At 43.5% G+C, this 17,838-nt stretch overlaps 1 pseudogene; it reads right to left on the bottom strand.

Moving 5' to 3' along the window:
- Window positions 1-10,085: 10,085 nt before the first annotated feature.
- LOC144674249 (large ribosomal subunit protein eL32 pseudogene) lies at window positions 10,086-13,474 on the bottom strand (annotated as a pseudogene).
- Window positions 13,475-17,838: the final 4,364 nt, after the last annotated feature.

The following is a 17,838-nucleotide window of genomic DNA, read 5'->3' on the forward strand; positions in this document are numbered from 1 at the left end:
TTTGCTGAAACTGCAGCAGATTTTAGGAATAATGGGGCCAATTTGCAATTGCCGGTCACCCACTTGTTGTTGGATGAATGTAGGGGATGCCCTATAGTAAACTCCAGCCCAGGCAAGGTGAGGAAGGGAGGATGCTTGCATATGCAAATTAGGGCCCTGTACCAATTGTAGGAATGTACAAGGCAATGAGCAACCTAACTAATGGTCCTTAAAAGGATTGTTGATGACCACTCCACACACACCCCAGATATTCTGGGGACAATTTCAGGCAGGTCTCCCCGCTTGCTGTAACAAAACCTGATACTTACCTTGGTTTTGAATCGGCAGCCGCAGGTCGGGAGCTACAGTTCCCAGCCTCGGGATTTCTGTGCATGCACTGGCTGGAAAATGGCCGCACATGCACAGTTCATCCATTTTCATGTCTTTAGGTCAGGAACCAGCCCTGCGCACATGCTCAGAAACAAAGAAGTGAAACGGTGCAAAACTACATGTCAGGTGACCTGAACTGGAGTGCCATTCCAGAGAAGGTGTCCCAAGGGAGCACGACACAGGGAGTGGGACAGAAAGAGGTCCCAGAAGAAAATCCCAGGCAGGGACAAAGACAGGGTTCAGAGACAGATCTCATTGAATCAAGATAAATGACCGGAGCAGGGAAAAAGTCTCCAAATTAAAGAAAGAGCTGCGGAGAGCAGACTTTAAGCAAAGTGGGCTTGAGAGAAGCCCTGAAGATCCGAGGAGGCAGCTGAAGGTTGTTGACTCCTTACTGCGGGCCTTTTGGAACAGTGGTGTTCCGCTTGGCATGGTTGAAGATCTGAAAGTGTGCTTGGAAGGTGAAGCTTAAGTGTACTCAGAGATCCAGGGGAAAGGAATCTCAGAAGGCACAGTTGAAACTCTGGAGATGAATCCTTGTTGAAGCCATTAAAGTGGGAGCGATATTCGGAGAGAATTCCAAGGCAAGTTCTTCAAATTTGGAGATTGGAAGCCTTTGTGAGAAACACAGAGTTTCAGTGAGACCCATTGGCTCACAGTGTGACAAGTGCCTAGGTGGGTTGTTGAGAGATCCATGGAATCTGGTTTGGTCACATCTGTCATTTATTTTTGAGTGTGGTGTGTCTGACCACAGTTCGCCTGTTAATTCACATATACCGCATCCTTACCCTGAATATTAGAGTATCAGATGGATATGGTAAATTGTTTTATCTTTCCAAATTTGTATGTGTCTGTAAAGATATAGCTGGGGTGAAGGAATAATGAATATTTGAATAATATTCTTGGGTTCGTATTGAGATCTTGCCAACCTATCTGCCTGGAGTAATATAATTCATTTTTCTTGTTTAGTAAACATTTTATCCCTTGTGTTAAAAGTTCATCAGCAGACTCCTGTACATTTGTCCAGTAACTTTCCTCCACTGTTTCAAAAAAATGGTTAGGATCTATCAAGTCAGGTTCCCCTCTAGAATCTGACTTGACCAGCGGTAACATCAGCTGGGATCGTAACACTCCACAAAAATGCTGCACATGCTGCTGGCCCGTGCACTTCCCTCTCCAAGATTGACCCCAGACCCGATCTATGGATAAGCTCAGCTTGAATTTAGCCTTTATCCAGTCCTGTTCATCCGCAACTTAAGCTGACCTATACACATAAAAAGCCCAGTAGTGCTGATGCACAGTGACTAAATTCTGCTTTAACCTCATAGCACCGGCACATCCAAACCCACTAACACCTGCCTGAAGAGGTGATTTTCTGTGGTGCCATCCAGAGGTAGCAACATCCTAGTGGCAAATGTAAACACTGCCCACAGTGCCAGGCTTTCTGGGTTTCCATATGTACTACGAATATCTTAAGGTACAGCTGCCAGTTGTGAATTGTAGTGAGTTGTAACTTTAACTGTATGTACACAAGCTTTTTGGAACAGTTCTTTAGTATAAACACATATATTCATTTTAGTAGCATAATTGCTGCAGCGTTTTTTCTCCTCCAGAACCTCAATTTGTATTCATTTCAAATTAACAGGATGAAAGTCTCCATAATATTACAACTACAAGGAAACTAATTTAAATTAATTTGGGCAGGCCAAACCTACCTTATACTGGGTGCTCCTCTATGTCACAGAACTGAAAGCAATTCGCCACTAATTAGGATTAAATTGTCAGCCTTACTCAAAATAGACCATAAGGATAGCTGGTGTGGAAAAAGGGAACAAATAATGTTGATACAACTGAGACTCCCTGACAAAGCTTATGGTTCAAATGAGGTGACGGGTGCAGAGTGAAGAGAACACAACTGTATAGCTGGCTATGCTGTACCTGACCTAGGGGGGGTGGAGGCAGGGGGAGGGGAGGTTTAATGTTGGTGGTGGGGTTTAATGCTAACATTTTGGAGGTAAATGTCCATATCTGCAGTCTGGGCAGTAATCTGGGAAAGTGGATCAAATGGAGTGAAAATCAGACGGTTTCAAATGCGAGTGGGTGATCCATTTTGTCAGATGACTGCCCAGATGATGACAAAAATGCTTTCGTTTATCTCTGAAATAGGAAAGCCTTTCTCTCCCATGAGGAGAAGAAAGAAGAACATGTAGCTATCCAGTTGGAGGTTTATCAAAAAGCTGTTTTGTCCACAATAGCTTAGAGGTAGAGGAATATTCTGGGTTCAAGACACGCCAGATGCTTGAAGATGTAATCCAGGCTGACACGTCAGTGCAATACTGAAGGAGTGCTGCACAGTCAGAGATGTTGCCCTTTGGATAAGACTTTAAAACAAGACCACATCTGGCCTTTTAATTGGATGTATAAGATTCAATTTTACTTTTTGAATACGAACATTTTGGTGTCTAGACTAATAGTTGGTCCTCAACCAACAACATTAAAAAGATAGAAGCTGGATTTTAACTACTTGGCCCGCCCAGTGTAATACACGAGCTGTAACGCTCAGCACTACCTGTGCAGGTGGGGGAGGAGGGAAAATCGAGGCCAGCGCTCTTTTGCGCATGCACACTAATGAACACTTCAATCTCCCTGAGGCACAGAGCTGCATCAGGGAGATTGAATCATTGTTCAAAAAATTAAATAAATGGTTGAAAAATTTATTTAAACATGTCCCCTCATGTGACTATGTCACATGAGATGGGACATGTTTTTATATTTAGGAAAAAATATTTATTTATTTAATAAAAGCTTTAGGAAACCTCATCCCACTCGTGGATGAGGTTTCCTAAAAAATGCGAAGGCCGCTTGGCCTTTTTGCCTGCCCGCCAACCTTAAGGTTAGACGGGCAGTGTTACTAATGATATCAATAACTTTCTTAATGGCTGTTATAGGCTATTTACATATCAGTGGGCGCATAGCTAACTCTGGTGTGCACCCGCCGAATGAAATGTCATGGGACTGCGCGATGATGTCGGGATGCATGCCTGAGGTCATTGCGCGTCAGTTTACGTGTCGGCGTGTTGGGCCAGCCCCCACACACTGACTGAAAAATCCTGCCCCATGTTTTCTATTAAGATGGTGTGCTTTCTTACCTCTTGAAGTGTGTATGTTAATTAAACAATTCAGCAGCAAGATTTTGTGAGTTTTCAACAAAAGAAAGTTATTTATCCTCACGTACTTAACCTGAATTTAAAATGCAACATCTCACACACTCATTCCTATATGCACACTCACACACAGAAAGATTGGTTACAGGTAAAGGTAGTACACTAGTACAAATTACAGCTAACTCAGCCTTTGGTTTGTGACCTCTGGTCTCCCGCGAGGCAGGCCCAGTTTCTTGAAGGAAGTTGATGCTTTAAATTTGAAGTGGGGGTCTTGTAAAACAAAGGGTTCTCAGTTGGCTATGAGGTTTCCTGTAGTCGAATTTCCAGCAGGTTGGTTCTCAGGTGAACTCAAAGTTGGAACAGGTTGGGACAGTCCTTCTCTCTGTTGTGATATCCCACTTATAAGGTATTACTGTTGATTACCTTGGCTGCTTGAATTTCTGCAGCTACTTTAATGGCTTTGGTGCAACTGCCTGCAAACAGCTTCTAGCTGATTTTAGAAGTAGATGGCAACATGGCCCCCTTATCGTGTGACCTTTTCACAAATACAAACTTTTTTCCAAATAAGAAGCTGTGTTTATGTTGATTCCAACATCCTGTGTTGTGGTTTAACATGTTGGGAGTTTGAGACGGTGTCTTTGTTTTTGAATGACCCATTCAATTTGATAATACACTTTTGGATTGGTTTTGGGGAAGGGCATTGATTCACCTCAGTCATATTCCTTTTATTCCCTCTTGAGACAGGGGAGTAGTTTCAATCCACTAAATAAGTCAGGTGACCATCAAGGTATCCATATTTTCAGCCTTTTGTGTCCATTTTTAAAATATAAAAATTGAGCTGAAGTTCAGAATAGGACATGATGGGATGAGACATGATGAGCATGAGCTGGCAATGCACTGGTACACAGGGTATGAGGGGGCATAAGGACTGCTGAGGGGTATGGGTAAGACCTTGCGAACTTACCTTTCAAAAGATTCCCAAATCCAGACTATGGTGTATGGTACCTGAGGAGCCGTGAACCATGAGTCACAGAGAAGCTGGCCCAAATCCGTAAACATTGCTTGGGGCTAGGAGATGCCAATGCACACAATGGAGCCAGCTAGGCTTGGAGTGCAGGGTGCAGGCTCGCTATCCGCACCCCCTTATTCCACCCCAACAAAAACTGTTGGTGCCGAGAATAGCGGCGGGAATCCTGGACTCAGGTCCTACCCACTATTTTAAGTGACCCTGGATCTGGCTCAACTCCGTGGAAATCCAGCCCTAAGAGTAAGCTATCATACCATGAAATGAATGGAAACAATAGTTTCAAGTGTTGCACTTAATTAGCTTTGGGATTAAGGATTCTTTATGCAGAACTGCTCCTCAGGAGATTAAATATTTGCGGCAGAATGCTGGTTAAAAGATCACACATGATCTGTGGGAGGAAAAAAGAAAGGGGGGAAAATTGGTCTTAGAGTAGCCTGAAATGGGTGATAAAAAAATTGCTAGCTTTTATTTTCCATTGACTTGGGCAAGTTTGCCAAGATTTTTAATTTCAAAGCAAGTAAAAGTGACAGTGTGACTATTCCATCCTCCAAAACAAGTTTGAACTTTCATTCTATGAACGCCAGTGGAATGTTTATTGAGCGCAATGATAAACCAGCTGCCAATTGGCTGTGAGCCCATATCGAGCTACTGGCATAGGTCAATTGCACCCCCAAAGCATATACAATTATCGAAATGGCTCAGCTGGTAAGTGTAAGCCAAACTAACCTGAAGGTCCTACATCAAGGAGGTCTCAGCTATGTCCCAGGAGCCCTGGCAATATAGCTTTTCACACAAGTTAGTTATTTTAACTCCCTGTCTCATCCATTTTGAATTTGTGGACCTGTAAGTTTGGGAAGGGCTATTCTCAGCACTGTTGGTGCCATATTGGTGAATAAATCCTAAACCAGAACGCAAAGATCTGTTAAAATCCACAATTTGAGATATTTACAAATCAATGGGAACATGGGGGGCATATTACGGGTGGAGGGGTAGATGGCTCGTTCCCCCCGCAACCGGAAACAAAGTCGGTGTGTAGGCAACTCACTCCATGCCAGCCCACCCCACAGCCGTAACGCACTGCAGGTGGGCTAAACAGCTGCCTGTGGGACCCCTGCCCCTCACTAGGAAGGAAGTCCCGCCCTCGGGAGATGCCGGCCAACCCGATTGGTCGGCAGCTACAGCTGTCCCAACAGCGCCAAGAGCTGGGGTGTTGGGGGCATTGTGTTTTACAGGGCAAGATGGTAGGAATAATGGGGGCGGGGTGGGGGGGGGTACTATCTTAGGGGAGCTGTCCCCCACTGTGTAAAAGGCACCCCCAAAGATAGTACCCCTTGTTCCTACCTGCCCTTTTAAAAAACCTTTTCAAAAAAACAGTTGTGCCCACTCCAACCCGGCTGCTCATGCCATCCGTATTATGCCGTGGGCAGCATAATTTCAGTATCAGTTGGCTTGTTGAAAAGCTTAATTATTGATTATTTATTTAAATGCATTGCGCAGGCTGCTGATTTCAGCAGCCCCCCAACCACCACCCCCTCTTTATTATGGGGGTGAGCTCGGGGGTGGGTGGGAAGGTGCTGGGTTGGGCACCTGCCCTATTTTATGCACCCCCCTCCAAAAACACACCCCATGGAGGCATGCAAAATGCAGCCCATGGATTTAACATTTAAATGTGATCTGCGAGGTTCATTGGAACATAGGAATAGGAGTAGGTCAATTACCCCCTTGAACCTGTTTTGCCATTCAAAGTGATCATGGCTAATCTGCGACCTAATTCCAGGTAATGTAGCCCTCGTACACAAAACTTCTTCACTGGAAAGATTCCAGGTTTGATATCTGCCCTGTACTGGAGAGAAACAATGAACCAATATAAGTGCCCATCTTTCCTTTCGTTTTAATATTGGTGCTGCCAGAGGTTCTAGCAAAAATGCATTCCACTTGCTGAGTCTAACTGCCTCATATGGTGTCTCATGTACATTAAAATGCTGTCACCAAAGTTCTTAATACTTGTAAGCTTGCAATCTGACTCTGGGGTGGCAGCTTTCAGTATAAATCCTATGGGATCACAATTAGCTCAATCTACTCAGTAAAAAATAATCCGATTGTGTACTCTAGTATATAAACAGGGTATAAATTTCAATCATTCAAGATTAACCCATCTTCTGTGTTGTCAAACATTATTAGTGGCATCTTAAAAATGTTAATAAGTCATTTATTTTCTGTATTACCGGTAAAAGTAGAGCAAAACAAGTTGAGGACTCTCCAGGTCTCTACTGCACACTTACTGATTCAATAACTGGAGTGATTTGTGTGTTATAAAACATTCATTGCTCAATATTTTGCCTTTTTGTATAACCGCTTCAGTGGTTTTGGGTGAACATTTTGCTCCCAAAATTGTTCCATATATTGTGATATCTAATTCAAATTTTCAATGTATTTTTTTAAGCAAATGTTAGAGGCTTTTATCTCTCCCTCTTTTACAACCTTGTTGCTGTTTTGCAAATGATGTGGTGAAAATGACTGGATCAGTGGCTGCAAAAGTCAACAGTCAGCTTGTCAGATATTTCACTGACGTATGTGCTTAAGTATATTACTGAAGCTAAAGACAAAGAAGCTCAATGACGCAAGTTAAGGATAATAATATCATGGCACTAAGTTTGTTCTGTGTCTGATCCACATAGACCAGACCATTTTAATGCTAATTAAAAGCTGGAAAGCTTCAGTTAGTGCAGGAAGTCTAAATGGTACCAACTGTTCTTTAACCTGCTTCACCTATTGATAAAAGGTAAAATCTATTAAGGTGAGCATACACAAAGTACTGCTCTTCACAAATTAAATTAATTGTGTCTCAGGCTAAGATAAATCTAATTGATTTGCTAACTAAAGCTAGAACTTAATAAGAGATTTTTCATTGTTTACATCTTACTTATTTAACCTATTTGTAGGTGGCCTTACTTATTTAGAGTAAATCATTTCTTACTATAAATTGTAAGAGGTAGAGTGAAGCTGTGCCATGATTTATCCTGCTGTTGGGAATATAATTGATAAAATAATAGCTTATACATTATTGATCACAAATTCAATTATCAAGCCTTCATATTTCAAAACTATTTAATAACTCTCATGACTGTATGCAACTGTCTTTTAATAAATCTTTAATGATTTTATGTGTAATTCAGTTCAAAATTTTTCAGCAACTAGGTATATAAGGCTGCACATTTCAATAAACCTTCAATGGCTTTCAGACAGGCATCTTTAAGAAATCTATACTGAGTTGTCACCAAGCAGCTTTAATTTCTTTAGAACTGGGTTTCCTTTGTACTTTTTCATTTTGAACGCTTTGCTTTGTGAAGTATGTGCATCCCTAACTCTGTAGCATCCTCCAGCCTAACAACCCTCCAAAACCTCTGGGCCAGATGTTCACTACAGGAGTGGGTGGCTGGAGTTGGGAAATTTCCTGACTCAGTACACCCACCTGGGTAGAAGGTGCCCCGTCAGATGCAATTTTCGCTCAGGGAGGGGGGAGGTAGGTGCGGGTGTGGGATTGCGTTCAGCACACTGTCTCCAGAAGCAGATCAGAGGATGCCGCAGGGGCTGCCAAGTGCCAAGCCAGGCTGTTTAAAAGGCCCACCCGTGTTCTCTGAGACATAGGGAAAAATTTTAACCTCAATGAGCAGGCGGGCGCCCGATCTGCTTGAGCGTAAAATGATACGCATTGGTGTCAGGCGAGCATCCCGATGTCAACGCATAGTCACGTGATATTTTGGCCAGCGAGCGTGCGCCGGAGTTGGCAGCTTGCCTGCCGACAATTAAAAGGCCTAATAAAGCCATTAAAAAGGTACTTAAAAGAACTTTTTCACTGCCTGTCCAACCTTACAATTGACTGGCAGGCGAAAAGGCCAAGCGGCCTTTGCGCTTTTTAGGAAGCCTCATCCACGGGCTTCCAACAGCAAATAAATATAAAATAAAAAATTTTATATTTCCTTAATAACATGTCCTTGCTCATGTTACAGAGTCACAATAGGAGACATGTTTTATTACATTTTTGAAATCTTTATTTTATATTTGGAAAAATGTTCATCTCCCTGAGGCAGCTCTGTGCCTCAGGGAGGTTTGCAAGCGCGCACTCCCTCCCCCCGCCCACGCAGGCAGTGCTGAGTGCTACCGCTCGCGTTTCATGCTGGGTGGGCCTTAATTGGGCCGCCAGTGTGAAATCACAGGCCGGCCCCAGTCGCGGGCATTGATCATCTTCCCAACCACCCCCACCCACCCCCGCCTATCCCGCCCGACAAGGGCTAAATTCTGCCGTTAGTTCAAGTTATTTACTAATATTTTAGGCCCTCTAGCCTTCACCCCTCACACCCCTCTCACCTCCACCACTCCCTGTGCAACCTCCAGACCAACTCATGCGAAACTATGCCCTCACATGGCCCCTTTTACCTTCCATGCCAACTCGTTACGCATGTTTGGCTGAGAGCACAGATCTCATGAAAGGTTTCACAGCTGGGGAGGAGGGAAAACTTTGCCTTATTGACAGCTTTATAATATTATAATAAGCTATTTTTTCTGTGATCTCTCTTGTCAGTGGCCTACTGTATGTTTATTTGCAGAAGATAAAGAGGTGTCAGGTGCTTATAGCTTCTGTTATTGATGCTTTAAAGGTCTGGATGATTGACATTTTTATTAGGCTGCAGCAACAGCAGTTTTTTTTTAAAGAAAATTATGAATGGGTGTTTTAAGCAGTTCCACACATGCCATTGTTACAATATTGGAATTGTTGGCACTGTACAGCGTATACTGCGTAAGTGGGCATGGAAGTGCCATGAATTGGCATGGAGGGCATGAGGGGCCATTGGGTTGGGTGGGGCATGAATTAGCTTGGAGGGTATGTGGGGTCAAGTGGGGCTAGGTGGGGTCATGAGTTGGCCTGAGTTGGCATGGATGGGGGCATTGGTAAAACCTTTTGACCTTACTTTTCAAAATGTTCCCAAATGCAGACTAAGCTTCTCAACTCCTCTGAGGACTTGTGAACAATGAGTCATGGAGAAGCTGGCCAATGCCACAAAGATTTTGGGGCCTAGGAGATGCTGAACCCTGCAATGGAGCCGGCCAGGTTATCCCATGCCACTAAAAATTGGAGTTGCCCGGAGTAGTGGAGGGAATCCGGGAATTGGGTCCCACCTGCCATTTTTAAATGTCCTTATGACTTGGTGAAAATCTGACCTTCTGTGTTCATCCCCTACTCCCTTTGCCCCATCATTGTTTACAGTTCAATCAGCTATTTAAGCTCAAAGCTCTGGAATTCCCACCCAACTCCTCTCTTTCTCACTCTCCATCTTTAAGGAACTCCTTCAAACTTACTTCTTTGACCAAATTTCTAGTTGTCTGACCTTTTTTGACTCAGTACCAATTTTTGTCAGATTATGCCTCTGTGAGTTCTCTTGGGACAAATTACAATGAGTTAGGTGTTATATAATTGCAAATTTTTGTTTTTTTTTGTATTTTAAACCTTCATTAAAGAGATGTAGCTATGGCAGGACACTTAATTCATTCTCTTCACTGCATAATCTGGCATTGGGATTAGTGATCTTGATTGCAAGATGTGCTGCCCTCTCTACAATTGTCTTGCAGTTTTTGAAGGAGACATTGTGAGCGATCTCAGCACAGTAAGTCTTGTTGCTCATCATTAGGGCTTCTAGCTCCTTGACATCATGGACAAGGAACCTGTTGAATCCCGATGGCAGCCTGTGTTTGGTCTTCTTATTGCTGCCATAACCGACGCTAGGCATCAGAATCTGACCCTTAAACCTCCTGCACATTCGGTTGTCAATCCTTCTGGGTTTACGCCAGTTCCGCGCGATCTTAGCGACTTAGCGATCTTAGCGACTTAGCGATCTGACTGGTGACGAATGAACTTCATTCTGCGTTTCTTCACAATGTCCGGCTTTAGATGTGGTCTTAGGGCATGGTACCTGTTGGCCTCTCGCTCGGCACAAGAAGTTGTTGCATGTTCCCAATGGTTCAGTTAATAAGTGCAATGTTCTGTGTGAAGTTGAGCTGTACAGCCCAAGAAGCCTCACAGGTTTAATCACTGTTCTCTGCTGAGTTACATAATCACATCTAAGATGGTGACATTTGGCCTCAACTACCTTCTCCTGCTGCTGATCAATATCTGATGACTATTAATGAACTGTGTCTTTGTGCCTGCATGTATGAGAATAGGACAAGTGGGGAACAGTTCCCCTCTCCCCAGTTGTTGATTGGTTAGCTAGCATTTTCTGTCATATGTGATGAATATCCACTTATGCAAGACACAGAAAGATGAGCATCCCTGGATTGTACCCTAGTATCAACTACTTCTTCCAGCCATGCCCCTAGTCAAACTGTCCCAGGACAATTACAACACTGGCATCTACTTGACAAAGTGGGAAATTGCACAGGTATGTCCTGTCCAAAAAAAAGGACAAGTCCATCTGGCCAATTACCACCACATCAGTTTACTCCTAACCATAAGCAAAGCAATGGAAGATGTCATCAACAGTGCTATCAGGCAGGGCTTACTGACAAATAACCTGCTCACTGTTACTCAGTTTACGTTCCACCTCTTGGCTCAGACCTCATTGCAGCCTCAGTCCAAACATGGACAAAAAAGCTAAAGTCCAGAGGTGAGATGACCATAACTGCACATTAAGATAGCATTTGACCTACTGTAGTGTCAAAGACCCTGAATAAAATTGAAGTCAAAGGGAATCAGGTGAAAAGTCTCCTCTAGCTGGAGTCGTACATAGCACAAAGAAAAACGGTTGTTGTTTTTAGAGGTCAATCATCTCAGTCCCAGAACATTGCTGCAGGAGTTCCTCTGGGCAGTGCCCTAGGTCCGAGCAGCTGAGGTTGCTTCATCAATGGTTTTGCCTCCATCATAAACTGAGAAGTGGGGATGTTCGCTGATGATTCCACATTGTTCAGTACCATGTGAGACATTTCAGATAATGAAGCATGGAGAAAGACCTGGACAATATTCAGGCTTGGGCTATTAAGTGGAAAGTAAAATGTTCATCATAAAAGTGCCATTCATCTTATAAATGCTGTGCATTGACCATCTCCAGTGAGAGAAAATCTAACCATCTCCCTTGACAAAGGCATCACCATTGCTGAATCCCCCACCATCAACATCTTGGAGGCGGGTCATTATTGATCAGAAACTTAACTGGACCAGTCATGCAAATACAGTGGCTACAAAAGCAGGTCAGAGGTTAAGAATTACATGGCAACCCCACCCTGGACCGCCTACCCACTACCACCAACCCCCACCCCCCACACCACCTCGACTGACTCGCACCAGGCTGTGAATCAAGTCTACCTGCTTCTGTGGCTTTCCCTGAAGTCCTTGCTGCCCGATTGGAAGCTAAGCCTGTCAATCAGGCTGACTTCAGATGGGCAAACTGTCAGGTACAAAAGCCATGTGCTGTGGAGTTAAGATTCCATAGTTTCCTGTCCAAAACTCCATTCCCCCATCCCACCTCAGCCTATGTAACCCACCCCTGTTCATATCCAAATCAGTAATTCTTGCAATGCTAGGGCCTGTGGACTTTGACACTGGTATATGTAAATGCTGAAATTTGGGGCTGAATTTTGCTGGTAACAGTGAATTCCTGCTTCTGGGGCTGAAAGCCAGATAGCGATGCCGCTTCAGCCAGCAGTGTCACCCAGGGCAGCATATTTCTGGTGGTGACCAATTAGGAGGCCACCGCCGGGGCTGCTGTCCAATTAAGGATGGCAGCCCACCACCAAGATTTGCCCAATCAGAAGGAGGGCAGCTCATCAGCGCCACTACTAGTGGTGGTCAGTGCTGAAGCTGCAGCTGCAGGGAGAAGCTATCTCATTGGTGGGGCGCCCTCAAAGACAGGTGAGTTGAGTTGGAGCCAGGGCCAGGCAGGCAGGCCCCCACGATCGAGAGAATGGTCTTGGAGCACCAGTGTTGTTGTTGCTGCAAGGGTGTCCGTGGCCGCTGGGCGGCCTATCTTGGGCCAAGGAACTCCCATAAATGAAGAATCTGCTAGGAGGCTGGAGAGGCAGGAAGTGACACTGAATGGTGATTTACGTAGCTCAATTGATCTCCCAGAGGGTGTCCAAGTTGCCAACACTCCTGCAGCTGGCAAAATGGCATGGTAGCGGGAAGACGCTGGACTCCCCTCCTGATGCTCTCCCCTGCCATTTGCCAGCCCTCCTGTCTCCCAGTTTATTCAGAAAATTCAGCCCATAATCCCAAAACATTATTGAAAATCCTGTCTAGAACTAATGAAATTCATATGAAAAACATTGTAACAAAAAAGAAATTTGGCTTATGCAGTCACCTGAAGTGGTAGTGATTATAGGGCTTCATTTTGGGCTGTTTTGCCGTTCTAGGCATTTTTTTTTAGGTTGTCAGCCTTATGGAACTGGGTCAGCTTTTTTGAAGCTGTTGGTCAGCTTTTCTGAATTTTGTAAGTTGCCAAGTATGGCATTTTTATAATGGGATAGCTATTCTACAGCTGTTCTTGCATATCCAAGTGGCCAGTGATAGAGTAACATTAATGAAGATCTTGAAACTGGTCCCCTGCCTGCTTTCCCTGCTGGGGAACATGAGAAGGTTGAACTAACAGTAGCGTTTGAGAACAAGGGATCCTTAAAAATGAAATACATGAAATAAACAAATCTTTCTGTAGGGATAATAATACAGACAAGGCATAATGTTTACTTCTAATAATTTGCGATATGAGTCACACCATTGTGAATGAGTCATCATAGATCTGTGGTAGCCTGGTGTCCAATTGAATCGAAGTTACCTTGAAGCTAATTTATTTACTGAATGCACTGCTATGTGTGTGTTATCTTATATATGACATACTCTGAATTCGAAGTCTCCTATATACAACATATTCCTAAATTTGCATCATTCCATATGTAACATGCTTCAAACAAATGTAGCGTTCTCTATTCAACATTCCTCAATATGTGTTACTTTGCGAGCATTAATATCACTTCTTTTCAAATCATGTGGCACAATGTAATTCCCTTTAAAGCACGTTGCTGCTGTGAGCATAAATAATGAAAACAGAAACACTTAAATGAAAAGTAAACATCATTAAGCGTGTATGTTATGCAGAAATACACTTTATTTTAATGGGCAGAATATCAGGAGGTAAATGTTCCCGAAAACCTGATATGCATTCCTGGTAGGCAATTTTCCATTTCAGGAATACAAATGCTTAAAATTACCCCTCTTGTATTTATGATGTTAGTCCAACCTCAAACTCATTCCAGAGTGTGACTCATGCTACAGTAATGTATTTTGCAGACTATTGAAAGCAAACAATGTACTTTGTGTGCATTAAAGGCTTTCTCGATTTTGCATTTGCACTTCTGTTCCAAAAATGTTGAAAATTCAATATTTTGAGTTTGACATGATAATCTGTTGTTAAATTTGTGAGAGAATCTTTTAAAATGTAATTTGTATTTTTTTGAGGCAGACCCTAACTAAAACAGAAACTGAACTGAAAAGGGAACAGAAAGGGAAACAGATCAGGTAAATGTTTTGCGAGTGTTACCTTGTCTCGATGAGGCTTTGCTTATTCTCCGAGTGATTTGAGATAGTCAGTATATAGTTTCTCTTGAAACTATTTATTAAGAACTATTTACAAAGACCTCATGGTAAGTACATGGTTTTCTGGGCACAGTCTGTTCTGTGTCTTGGAAATCAAAACTTCTGGCAAACTAAGCCTGGTTGAAATGTATTAAAGGACCCAGATCAGTCAAGGCTGAGGAGTAGCAATTGATAAGTCCACTGGTGCAGTACAAGCAAGCTGAAGAAGACTGAAAAAGTCCAGATCCAGAAGCTGAGAATAAGTTGCTGTGGCTGTTTCTGTTACTGGAAGATAACATTGGTGGGTCTACCCCATCTAGACTGAGTTAAGGAGGTTTTTGCAGATTTGTGCCATTTCTGGTGAAGATCATGTCCATGGTTGCGCGCTGCTGTCAGCTGGTGATCAGACTGGCTCCGAGAGAAAGGAGAGGAGCTGAAATTCCTCATGAGGAAGACAGAGTTCAAAGGACTTTGTGAATGAGGGTGATCACCAAAATCTGAGTGGGCTGCTGAGCCAATTCATCACATCTGTCTTAGTTGTATCTGCCATCAAATGTGCAATTTGTAGTTTAGATTCGACCACAATTTGCCTGTTAATTCATGTTAAACTCATGTTAATTCTAGATGCTAGAGTATAGGATAGATAGTATTTAGTGCTTGCTTTGTTGATTTTTGTATATATTTTTTCTGTTTTAAGCTGTGTGGCTTCATTCTTTTAGTTAATAACTGGGATTTTGAATTATGGGATTTTGAACTTTTAAAAAAAGTTACTGGTCTCTACCAAAATGGTAACACATTCAAGTGGTGAGCAACTGTGGAGTCTCTGTTGGTAAAATGGCATGTCACCAATGCCAAGTGAAATTTAGAAGTTAACTGCCACCTGGACAAAGCTCCAGCCTTTAGGTTTATCCACAGCAGGGATTGGTATACTTTCTTTATTGATGTCATTGATCTTCACTGGTTACTTTTGGGGTTATGTCATTCACAGGTTTCCATGTGCAAAGTATAAAGGTCAGTGAATCAGTACATAAACTAGAAATTGTACTGATCTCTGTAGGGACAGGTACAACACCTTTAAATTCACTTTAGATATTTTTTGAAAGCAGTAGAATTCCCTAGCTTGTGACTCTAAATTGTTTCCATTAAATCGTGAAATTTGCTATTTTTTAACCTTTCATACTTTTGCCAGCAAATAACTTCATAAACCATTAATGGGTTTTTAATCCAATGCCGTTAAAATTCATTTCCTGTAAATGATGTTTCAAATGTGTTATGATTGCAATAAAACAGAATCGAATTGTATTTTTTGATGGACGAATTCAGCAACTGCTACTACTGTTAAAAAGATTTGGGCCGCAAATTTGTATACATATTGCTTGTTTTTACACCGCTGCAGTTGCCATTTGGGGTACAAAATGGTACTGCACAAGCAGACTTCTGGTGCATGCGTGCTGGGAGCATGCCCCTCAACTATGCAGAGTTAATAAATGTAACCAATGTACCTTCTGATATACATTTGCCATGTGCGGCTTGGTTTTTTGCACCGTGTGGCCCCTTTAAAATCGCTGCGCAGCCACATATGTGCCCATCTTAAAGGGACCACTGCTTGCTGATGACGTGTTAGTCCTGTCAGTTGTAATATTTTTGACTTCAATGCTCCAGCTACTGCTCTCTCTTAACCTTGCTCAGATGAACATTGATTCTGCAGCAGGAAGGGGCCCCTCACCCCCATCAGTGCTATTAAAAGGTATCATCAGCTGCTTTTAGGTTAGTTCCTGTTTGATTTCTACTGGACGTGGTTGAGTGAGAGGAAGTTTATGGTAGTTTGCACTGTTAACATTGGTGAAGTCTACAGGGAGTGGAGTGGCATGTGGTGAATGCCTAAGTTCTCATTTCAAGGATTCTGCTCCGGTAACTTGATCCCACAAATGGGTGCTGCAGTTTCTACCCTCCTAGGCCTGTAGCACATTAGGGAGATTGATTAGATGGGAAACAAAGGAGGACAAGCTGCTTGAAGAGGGAGTAGGAGGGGGAGAAGGGCTCTGAGCAGGAGGCCATATCCACCCAAGGACTTCAGGGAGCAATTTTTTTACCTCAACTCCAGTGAGGAACTGTATGTGTGACATCTCTGTTTCACCAAGAAGGTGCTCACTGAAATCTGCCACCTCTCACAGGCAGACTCAGAACATGGCAAGGGCAGCATTGCCAGTTGCTGTGAAGGTGACCTTGGTCATGAATTTCTTTGCATCAGGCTCCTTCCAGGCTGGAGCAGGGACTTCTCTAACATCTCACATTTCACCATCCACAGCTGCATAAGAAAGGTGACTGGCACACAGAATGAGGAGAGACAGGAAAACATTGCCTTATCGTTTTCCAGAAAGAGACAAGTGCAGTGCGTACATGGCTTCGCCATGATTGTGGGGTTCTCCAGGGTGGAGGGTGACTGCATGCACATTACGGTGTTGATGCCAAATCTAAATACAGGGGTGTGCTTTAACCACAATGTGCAACTGGTATGTGACCAACCTCAGCACATCAGGCTTGTCAATGCCTCCGGTAACAGCAGTCATAATTTCTTTATCCTGTGCTAGTCTACTGTACCATCAACATTTGTGCCCCTAAGAGAGACAGGAGGTTGCATATTGGATGACAAGAGCTATCTGCTGACCCCAGCTCATGGGTCCATGGTGTAGTCCACACATAAGCAGGCAATATGCATATATTGAAAGCCATGATGCTACATAAAATGTCATCAAGCAGACCATTGGAGTGCCCAAACAATGCGTCCAGTGCCAGTACTGCTCTGAAGGAGCCTTGCAGTACTCTCCAGACTGCATGCTATGATTTATCATAGTCTGCTGCATCCTGCACAATCTTTCCATTGTGAAGGCACTGTCCTTGCCTCACATGGTGAGCAGCTGAGCAGGAGGAATGGAGGAGCATGAGGCAACCAACACTTTGTTTTCTGGCTAAGTTATCCCTGATCGGCTCATCTGACTGTGGTGCCAATGAACTCAATGCCAATTCCCCCTTCTCCAACAGTCCCACACATTACCATCCCTCTGTTACTGACCATCACAGCATTCACTTGCTCATGTTATTGAAATAAAATCCACCACACTACACACTTTCCAAACCATGTTTATCAAACAGATCATACAATATTCCAAACAAGTCAACCAATCACCTGTGAATTCCCTTAGGATTTGTGCTTCATGTGCCTTTGACTTGCCCTGTGTCCTCCTCATTGCCAACCCAGTGACTGAAACATGGCTGGTGGAAAATTGTTGACTTTCAGTGGGAGAGACTGCAGAGGGCCTTGCAGAATGATCTCGAGCAGTTCTGGCTTTGGACGGTGTCAACTCAGGGTGGACGGCTGCAGATTGGGCTGGCTGGCCGAAAGGTAACAGCAAAGACACTGGCAGAGCAGCAGCAGTGGGAGGACGAATGCTGTCATTTTGAAAGAGCAAGCTCCATCGAGCCACTGTGATTCCTGTGGGGCGGCGCCTCAGCAATCCTAGTAATTGCTGTGTTGGAGCACAGATTGTTGAACCACTGGGAGACCCTGCAAGCTCTTTTGAGCACATGATCAGCCGTGATCAGAGAAGTCTGAGTCGGCATGGCAGCAATCTGAGCTTGCACGACTTGTGTCTGAACTT

Source organism: Cetorhinus maximus, chromosome 3 (genome assembly GCF_964194155.1).
Source record: "Cetorhinus maximus chromosome 3, sCetMax3.hap1.1, whole genome shotgun sequence".
Lineage (NCBI taxonomy): Eukaryota > Metazoa > Chordata > Chondrichthyes > Lamniformes > Cetorhinidae > Cetorhinus > Cetorhinus maximus.